Here is a 10229-nt window from a genome sequence, read left to right as displayed (position 1 = left end):
AGTAACTTTTGAAACAAGTAGATGTTTCTCAGTGGTGGTTTAAAAGAGAATGTGCCACCCCCACCCCCACATGCCATAGACTCATATATTAAAATATTTGGCGCTGTTTGGGAAGGACCAAGAAGTGTGGTTTTATTGGAGGAGGTGCCACTGAGGCTTTGACCTTTCAAAAGTCCATGACATCCCCAATTAGCTCTCTATGCTTCACATTAGTGTCTCAAACTGAGCTCTCTGTCACTGCTCCATTGTCACGCCTACCTGCCTGCTGCAATGCTATTGTCTGCCATGATAGTCATAGACTCTGATCCTCTGAAACTGTAAGCCCCAAATAAGACCTTTCTTCCATAAATTGCCTCGGTCATCACATCAATAGAAAAGTAACTAAGAAACACACTTTTTAAAACAAGAGAGAGCCTGCATGGTGGACTATGCCTACAACCCCAAGGGCATGAGGAGGTGGGCATGAGCCTTGCAAATACAAGGCTAATCTGGGTTAGACAACAAGACTTTTATTTTTCAAATAAAATATTTGCAAAACACATAAAGACACATAGGCCATAGCTTTGAGATCCCATTCTTGAGACAAATCAAATATATTTTCTTTACTCACATGTATAATAATATAAAACAGAAACTTCATAGACTATACAGGCATAGAGAGAGAAGAGGGGACAAGGCTTATGAAGACAGAATGTCACAGTTTTAATCTTTATTATTATGTATCAAAAAGAAAAGGCAGAAGCAGAGGAGGTGGGAAGGGAGAGGATAGAAGTGGAAGGAAAGAACAGCAAAGCCAGATAGATGATCACAAAGTTCAAGATGCTTATCAAAAAGTACTGGGCAATAAAGAATGAGCAGGCAATAAAGAATGTGGCACTGAGAAGAACCCAAGAAAAAGCACCAGAGCAAACCCACAAAGCCGCCGGGCAGTGGTAGCATACACCTTTAATTCCAGCACTCGGGAGGCAGAGACAGGCAGATCTCTGTGAGTTCAAGGCCAGCCTGGTCTATAAGAGTGAGTTCCAGGACAGGCTCCAAAGTCATACAGAGAAACCCTTTCTTGACAAACAAACAAACAAACAACCCCACAAAGCCTTTTTAGAGAGAAACAAACATTGAGGAGGGCTTGGTGGCACACATTGGGAGGCAGAGGCAGGCAGGTCTCTGTGAGTTTGAAATCAGTCTGGTCTACAGAGCAAGTTCCAGGACACCCAAGGCTATTACACAAAGAAACCCCGTCTCAAAAAATTATAAACAAACAAATAAACAAATTGACCAACTTAGTGAAAACCATTGAAAATGAGTATATGCATAAAGACAGGCTAAGACTGCATCAAGTAGTCTGAACTTGATTCTGTAGGCAACTGCCAGGTAGTTGCTGAAGGTGTCAGTGCTGGGAACTAAGCATATTTCAATAAAATTTATCCAACAAACCTAAGTATGCAGTCTCCAAATCAGAGAGGAGAGGCTAAAAGAATGGCCAACTATACCATTACTGCAAGTTCAAACTAATGAGAGCAAGGGCTCTAACTAGTCCCTCATCTAAGTCAGTGCCCACTGCATTTCTTCCAATACAAGGTTCCCTCCAAATGCGGTGCTATCGATATGAGCAAGAAACAAGAAAAACAAATGAGGCCATTTTAGATTGTGATACGGTAATAAGCATGATAAAGAATTAGGAAATGACAAAGAAGGAAAGAGGAGGGAGAAAACTTAAAATAGGGTGGATAAGAAGAGAAGACTAACACAGGGCTGCAAAGGGTACAAGTAATGAGTCTCAAGAAAATGGTGCATTCCAAAGCAAGGGTCAAGGGCCAGATGACACATTTTTAGGCGTGTGTGATACTGTTTGTGTATTACATGATTACTCCCTTTGTAGTAGGGGAGTAATCACAGGTGTCACACAAATAAATAGGCATGGCTGTGGCTAAAATATTTGCAAAATGGGTATCAGCCCACAGGGTGTAACTTTCAGATCCCATTCTTAAGGAGACAAAACAAATTACGTTTTCTATGCCCACATACATAATAATATGAAACACAGGCTTGGCACAAAGACAGGAGAGAGGACCATGAAGGTAGAATGCCACTGATTTAATCCTATTGATTTAGTTGAATTTTCTAGACTAAGGATAAGCCTGCTTTAACTTCCTAAATAGCTATGGCTATGAGAGGTCTAGAAACTTCTCGACTGCATAGCAGGAACATTTACAGGCTGTGAAGTACCAAAATAGAAAATTATACAAATCTGGTTGCCAACCCACAGTCTAATGAGCAACGGTAGAAATAAATGATGTAAGGGATGTAGGCTGAGTTTATTCTAACTGTAAAGAGAACAGGCAGCAACAACAGACTGGGAGAAGGTTCCAGAAGGACTTTCCAAGAGGGGTGATACTTCAATGACAGAATGGAAGGAGGCTTAATGGTGATGAGACTGGAACCCTATAAACAAAGGGCAGGGAGGCAGACAAGGCTGCCCAAAGTTGCAGTGAAGGCTCTTTCAGCCAAATGAATTCTTTCTTCAAAAAAAGAAATAATAATAGTAATAATAGCACCAACAACAACAGCAACAATAATAAATGTCTCTTAAGGTTTTTTAAAGTCCCAGCTCACAGAGGAGCCAGATCTTCACTCCGCGAAGTCAGCTCTGACCTCTGAGCGCCTAGAAATTCAATCAAGAATGAAGGCCTGGGGATCCCACACAAGAAATGTCAGTCAGCCTTGCTGTGATAACCAGATCACGTGGAAAGAGCACAGGGGATTCTCTGAGGACTTAAGAGTTCTCCATTCCGCCCTTCTGCTCGGCCCTTCGGCAGCGGCGGGATGCTCAAAGCCAAGGCAGGGTGGGCAAAGCCATGGGAGACACAGGCTGAGGACGCCTTAGTTGACGCCCACCCTGGCAGTCCCTACCCCAGGGACTTGTAGGGATGGTGTCTGTCTATCCTGTCCAACCCCCCCCCATCCCCCATCGCCCTCGGGACCTCAGCGCCTGGACTCCTACTCACCTCTCCTAAGGCCCAGGCTTCTGCGGTTACCACGGCGACGGCGCACTTCGCGCAGCCGCGCGCCTCACCCAGCGCCTAGGTTCTAGCTGTGAGGGAATGTCAGAGATGGAAAGGCTGGGACGCTGAAGCGGAGAGGCTTGAGAGGGATTCTCTTTAGGAATGAAAATCTGTGTTCCAATTGTGGCATTTTTTTTTTCCGTAATAGGTCTGCATTTAACAATTTTTAAAAACTATAATTAAAAATGAAGTGTGTGTATGTTCACTAATGTCCCATTTTGGTCTCCTCTTTTGCCTTTAAATAGATTTCTTTTTGGAAATATGAGGATGAATCCTAAAACACCTTGCTTAATTTCCTAGTTATTTGGGGAATTTACATAGTTGGTGTCACCTAGACTGTCTCCTGACAACTCACAAATGCCAACTAGCTAGGAGCAGAAGGAACTTGGAAGTTAGATTCTTTTTTATTCGGAAATTTAAAATCCAGAGCAGCTCTGGGGGTGGTGATGGCTAGGGGAAAACTGAAAGAGAAAAAAAAAAAAAAAAAAAAAAAAAAAACAGTGGAGAGGTTGCCACTTTACTTGTTAAGCAATACACGTGTTCAGGTGCTTTGGTAGAGAGAAAACCAGGAAGTCTTTGTTCTGAAGTCAAGTGTGAAGGGAAATATCATTTCTGTTTCTACAATGAAATCGTTAAAAAGGAGATGATATTCCACAAGGGCTCAGCATTTGAGCTGAAGACTAATACCTGTTTAAAAAACAATGTCGGAAAAATAGCTTAGTGGTTAAGAGCACATACTTTTACAGTTCGATTGCAACATCTACACCAAGCAGCTTACAATGTCCTCGAACTCCAGAGGAAGCTGACACTCCTCTGACCTCCAAATATACACACACGAATACACATGTACAAATATAGATAGATAGATAGATAGATAGATAGATAGATAGATAGATAGATGATAGATAGATGGGAAGGAAGAAAGGAGGGAAGGAAGGAAGGAAGGAAGAGGTACACACCTCCAATCCCAGAGCTCAGAAGGCAGAAGCAAGCAGATCTCTATGAGTTTGGTGCCAGCCTGGTCTACTAAACAAGTTCTAGGACAGCCAGGGCTGTTACACAGAGAAACCCTGACTCTAAGAAACATAAATAAATAATAAATAGCATGATGCTTAATGAATTTAACCATGTCTCTTTTATCTTCTTGTTTTTACATCCTAAGCAAAGCTTCCGCTCCTTCCCCTCTTACCAGTGCTCCTGCCACTTTAACACACACACACACACACACACACACACACACACACACACACACTATCCATTCCTCCTCCACTGTTTCTCTTCAGATACAGGTAGGCGTCCCATGGATATCAGCCAGCCATGATACATCAAGCTGTAGTAGACCAGACACCCCCTCCTCCACCAAGGTTGGTTGAGGCAATCCAGCAGGAGGAATAGGTCCCAAGAACAGGCAACAGAGTCAGAGTGTCCCCTGCTCTCACTGCTAGGAGGCTCACAAGAAAACCAAGCTACACAACTGTAATATATATGCAGAAGTCCTCGGTCAGTCCCATGCAGGCTCTCTGGTTGTGGTTCAGTCTCTGTGAGCCCCTATGAGCCCAGGTTAGTAGATTCTGTGGGTTTTCTTGTGGTGACCTTGATACTCCTGGGTCCCATAATCCTTCCTCCCCCTTCTTCTATAGGATTCCCCAAGCTCCACCTGTTTGGCTGTGGGTCTGCCTCTGTTTCCATTAGTTGCTGGGTGAAGTCTCTCTGATGACAATTGGGCTAGGCACCAATCCATGAGTATAATTTCATCTTTCTTTCTTTCCTCCCCCCTTTCCTTCCTCTTTCCTTCCCTCCCTCCTTCCTTCCCTCCTTTCTTCCCTCCTTCCTTCCTTTCTTTCTTTCTCTCTTTCCTTTTTTGTCATTCTTGTTTGGTTTTATCCTAGATTTCTGGAGTATCCCACTCTGGGTCCTGGCCCTCATTAGGGAGCTCTCTTTCAGGGTCTGGGTCTCCAACTGTGCCAGTCATCAGTTGGTCACCCCCACAATTTCTGTGCCATCTTTACCCCAGCACATCTTGTAGGCAGAGTAAATTGTAGGTCGAAGGGTTTGTGTGTGGCTAGGTTGGTGCCCTGGAGCCTCCACTGGAAGTCTTGCCTGGTTATAGGAGATGGCCAATTCAGGCACCTTATTGCTTTGTTAGAAGTCTTAGCTAAGGTCATCCTCATATATTCCTGGGAGTTTTTAATACTCTAGGTTTCTAGCTCATTCCTGTAGGTGGAGTTTTTTTGTTGGGACCACTGGCCAGCTCCCAAATAACTACACAGAGACATAATATTAATTATAAATGCTCTACCAATAGCTTAGGTATACATAGAAATGGGTTAATAATTAAGACAGAGCTAGCCGATAAGAAACTAGTACCTGGCCAATAGCATTATATCAAATACAGAGTCTCTGTGTGTTAATTGGGGCTGGCGCGGTGACAGGAGAAGACCAAGAGGCGGGAGGAAAAACCTTACTCCTTACACTTAGGCTTGTTACTAACTAGATCTTACAACTTAAATTAACCCATCCATATTTCTTATCTAAGTTCTATCATGTGGCTCATGGCTTGTTACCTCACATTTTATACATCTTGCTTCCTCTGTGTCTGGCTCAAGACTCCTGAGACTCCGCCCTTCTTTTTCCTAGCATCCTCCTAGTCTGGATCTCCCTCCCAATTTCTGCTTGGTCAACTATAGGCCAGTAAGCTCTTTATTAACCAATGAGAATAATACATGTTTGCACTGTACAACATTTGCCCTCTTTGTCTTATTAAAATGGAAGGTTCTAACTTTAGCATAGTAAAATTATTTATAACAAAAAGTTATCAAGTAGTAAATTGCTTGCTCAGCACTTCCTTTTTTACTTAGGTAATATTATATCCTTCTCAGGTCTCTGATGGAGGTGAAGACTAGACAGTTATAGTTTTCCTTATTACCAACTTCAGAAAAGAAACTCACAAAAGAGTTGTAAAGTGTATTAGGTTGAGAGACACAAAAGAAAAGTTTTGGGTCTGTAGTACAAGTTAAGATAGGTACAAAACTTTGAACTCAAGATAGGATAGGTAATGGAATATTTTCTCTGAATTTGCCAAATACAAATGGACTGAACATTATGATTATAATTCTTAACTAATAATTGTTGTTATTATATATAGTTTTACTATGTTAGATAAAACCTTTCCCTTCTTATTTGGACAAAAAGGGGGAAGTGTGTGATAATTTGATTGAATTCTGACAATAAAGTTTCCTTTGAGTCAGAAGGTGGAGTTAGCCATTAGCTGACCAAAATTAACCATAGAGTTTTTGGATGACTGAGGAAAGATAGGAGACAGGAAGTAGTAAGGCAGGGCTCAGAGAGGATTTCAACCCTTTTGGATGGAGGAATGGAAGAGATAGGAGGTCACTGGTGGCTTCTCCACAACTTCTCTGAACATTCAGGTTCTTACCCTGATATCTGACTCCTGATTTTTTATTGATAAAGAATAATTAGATAAACACATCAAATCCCAGAGGTGCCCGCAGATTCCACTTGCCTCTCCCATACTTTCTCCCTCCACTCACCCACCCATCCCTTCTGTCCCATCCCTATTCCCACTTTCAGGTCCTTCCCCACATCCACTGACAATGTCCATTTTACTTCCCATTCACAGTGAGATTCATACATCTCCCATCCCTCTTGAGCCCTACTTGTTAGCTTCTTTGGGTGTGTGGGTTGTAGGATGATCTTCTTTACTTTATGGATAATATTCACTTATGAGTGAGTGCATACCATGTTTGTCTTTCTGGGTCTGGGTTACCTCACTAGGGATGATCTTTTCTAGTTTCATCCATTTGCCAGCAATTTCCTGGTATCATTGGTTTTAACAGCTGAGTAATACACCATTGTGTAAATGTTCCACATTTTCTTCAGTTGAGAGACATCTAGGTTGTTTCCGGGTTCTGGCTATTATGAATAAAGCTGCTATGGAACATAGTTGTGCAAATTTCCCTATGGTATGGTGGAGTGTCCTTTGGGTATATGCACAGAAGTGGTATAACTAGATTCTGAGGTAGATCGATTCCCAATTTTCTGAGAAACAGGCATATTGGCATCTCTGTGAGTTTGAGACCAGCCTGATCTGCAGACCAAGTTTCAGGATAGCTAAGGCTGTGACACAAAGAAACACAGCCTGGAAAAAAAAACTAAAATAAATAAATAAATAAATGACATGATACTCAATAGATTCAATCATGTCTTAATAAAATAAAATAAAAAGAAATGTTTTCAGAGTGTAGTAGGGCAAAACTTTAATCCCAGCGCTCAGGCAGACACAGATCTTTGTGAGTTTTAGACCAGACAGGGCTACATAGTGATATACTGTCTCAAAAACAAACAAAAATAAAATGTATGACTTAAGGCTGAAACAAAATATAAACCACTATGGAGCTGAAGTTCTGCAATGTAAGAAAGAAGGAATCTTCATTTTTAAATGCTAAGATTTTCTTTTATTTGACAAAGTTGTAGTGGTCAGAATTTCAGACTTTGAAATTATAGACAGGGACACAGCCAAATGAGTGACAGGCTCACTCCTGTAGTCACCATTCAATGGCTTCCTCTACTGAAGTTCATTTCCTACAGAAACTGGTGGTGAAAAGTCAGATACACCTTAAGGATTAACACATTGTTTTAATAATTTCTTCTTTCGCTGTAGTCTTTTTCTGAGGAAGGTCTGTTTGTGTTTAATATCTAGATAGAAAATGACATAATACATAATTGTATGCAATTGTATTTTTAATAAATTTTTAAAGACTACAAAGAATTTGCAAACATGAATGTTTTTTTAAAGCATTAAATGGAATTAAGTAAAAGCCAGAGTGTTTCACTTTTGCCGTTTGTTTCATCTCGTATATTTTTAGACATTTATTGGAGCATATTGGACATTTATTGCACCCCCTGCTACAGCTTTTTTGTGAAAGTCATAGGACAGCTTGCAGAGCACTTCTCTCCTTCCACCATGCTGGTTCCAAGGGTCGAACTCGGGTCATCAGGCTCTATGGCAAGTGCCTTTTTGCCTGCTGTGTCACCTTGTTTGGCCAGGTTTGGGTTATTTGAAGCAGGCTCTTACTGTGTAGGCCAGACTGTGCCTAGAACTCACTATGTAACCTAGGCTGCCCTCAAAATGGTAGTAATCTTCTTGCTTTTATCTCCTAGGATTGCAGATGGACAGTTGACTCCAAAATAGATTTGGTTTGTTGTTTTGGTTTGGTTCATGTTTTTTTTTTTTTTTTTGGTTTGAGTTTTGATTTTTAAGGCAGGGTTTCTCTGTAGATCCTTGGCTGTCCTGAAGCTCTCTCTGTAGAACAGGCTGGCCTCAAATTCATAGAGATCTGCCTGCCTCTGCCTCCCGAATGCTGGGATTAAAGGTATATGCTACCACTGCCTGGATAGATTTTTTTTAAAGATTTATTTTCATTTTTAACTGTGTATTTGTGTGTTTGGATAGGGGTATGTACATGTGAGTACAGATGGCACTGAAGACAAGAAGAGGGTGTCAGATCCCCTGGAGGTGGAGTTACTGGCAGTTACCAGCAGCCTGGCATAGGTATTGGGGACAGAACTCAAATCCTCTGAAGTATATGCTGAGAAGTCTCTGCAGCCCCAGCTTCTTAAGGATTGTTTTCAACACTGTGAATGCTAGTACTATATAGGAGACCAGAAACTCAAGAGAACATAAAGCAACCGGATCCTATTCTCTGGTTGAGCTCATGTCAGTAACAACTGAAGGAGATTCATGGTTCAAGTATGGCCCACGTGCAATAGAAATTAGGAAGTGCAGCATAGATGAAGGAAGTACATCATGTGTGGGGGTACCCTGGAAGGACTTATATTGTTCATGGTCCCTTGCTGTCTGTCTCTCTGCTTCTTGACTGCTGTTAGATGCACAACCTCCTCCACCACACTGCTATCAAAATCGCCTTGTTCCGGACCATATAAATAGATCAAGATGGACAAAGAAACCTTGAAAACCAGGAGCTAGAATTATCTTTTCTCTCTTAAGTTGCACTTCTCAGGTATTTTGACACAGTGATGAAAGGTCTGAATAAAATAGCCACAATCTCCTCTATCCTCTAGACACATTCTTCCAAGCATGACATGAGAATGCCACATTGGAAGGGGCCAAATACATATGTACAAAAGACAAGAATCTAGGGCTACTAATGATGGAGCTAAGACAACAAAGGCCTGAAGAGCAGACAATGCAAGTGTCATTCACATCTCTAGAAACTACATCATCTCCAACATGATGGCGATGGTGGGAAAGAGTTTCCTAACTGACTGAAATTAATTGTTTTCGCCCTATGGATGATGTCCTCCAAATATCAATTGAATTGTTCTAGAATGGGTATATTTCTATAGTTTACAATCTAGGAGACATGTCTTTTGTACAATGTTGGTTCCTGATGAACTAGTTTAAGAAAGATACTTCCAATGTAACATAATGTGTTAATTAATAAAAGAAGTCTATAATACATTACCCATTAGACTATGACAAATTTTCCACAGAAATCTTTTTTATATTCTGTCTCTCTGTCTTTGTCTCTCTCTCTCTCTCTCTCTCTCTCTCTCTCTCTCTCTCTCTCTCTGTGTGTGTGTGTGTGTGTGTGTGTGTGTGTGTGTATTATGCATGCATCTATCCATGCTCAAAGAGAGGCCAGAGCTCAGTGCAAGATTTCTTCCTCCATTGCACCCCACCCCCAGATATTTTTAAAGGTCAAAGATAGTTTTATTAGAGTTTAAGAAAAAAATGACATGACAAGAAAGCTGCTGGGAAGAGGAAAAAGAAAGTCATGTTTTTTGAGTTAGGGTCAAAAGAAGCCAGTGAACTTGTGGATAAAGTGTTGGTTTAGCAGGTAAGAGCATCAGCTACAGAAGACCCAGGTTCAATTCCCAGTACCCACATGGCAGCTTACAGCTGCTGTGCTTCTGTGGCCATAGGAGGACGGAGGCACATGAGAGTCCTCTAGGTTTAGGCATGGAATCTGAACGTGTGGTAAAATAAGTGTCCTATCCACAAATTCTCCTGAAGGAAATGTGTTGGTCTGTCATGATGCTAGCGAGCTAGAGACTCAGAAGACCTGTATACACCTGATAGGAGATTGATCTTGTTTGAGATCCTGCTTGGAGGGTCACTGGGTA

Source organism: Phodopus roborovskii, unplaced genomic scaffold (genome assembly GCF_943737965.1).
Source record: "Phodopus roborovskii unplaced genomic scaffold, PHOROB, whole genome shotgun sequence".
NCBI classification, from domain to species: domain Eukaryota; kingdom Metazoa; phylum Chordata; class Mammalia; order Rodentia; family Cricetidae; genus Phodopus; species Phodopus roborovskii.
Note: the sequence above shows the minus strand (reverse complement) of the source record.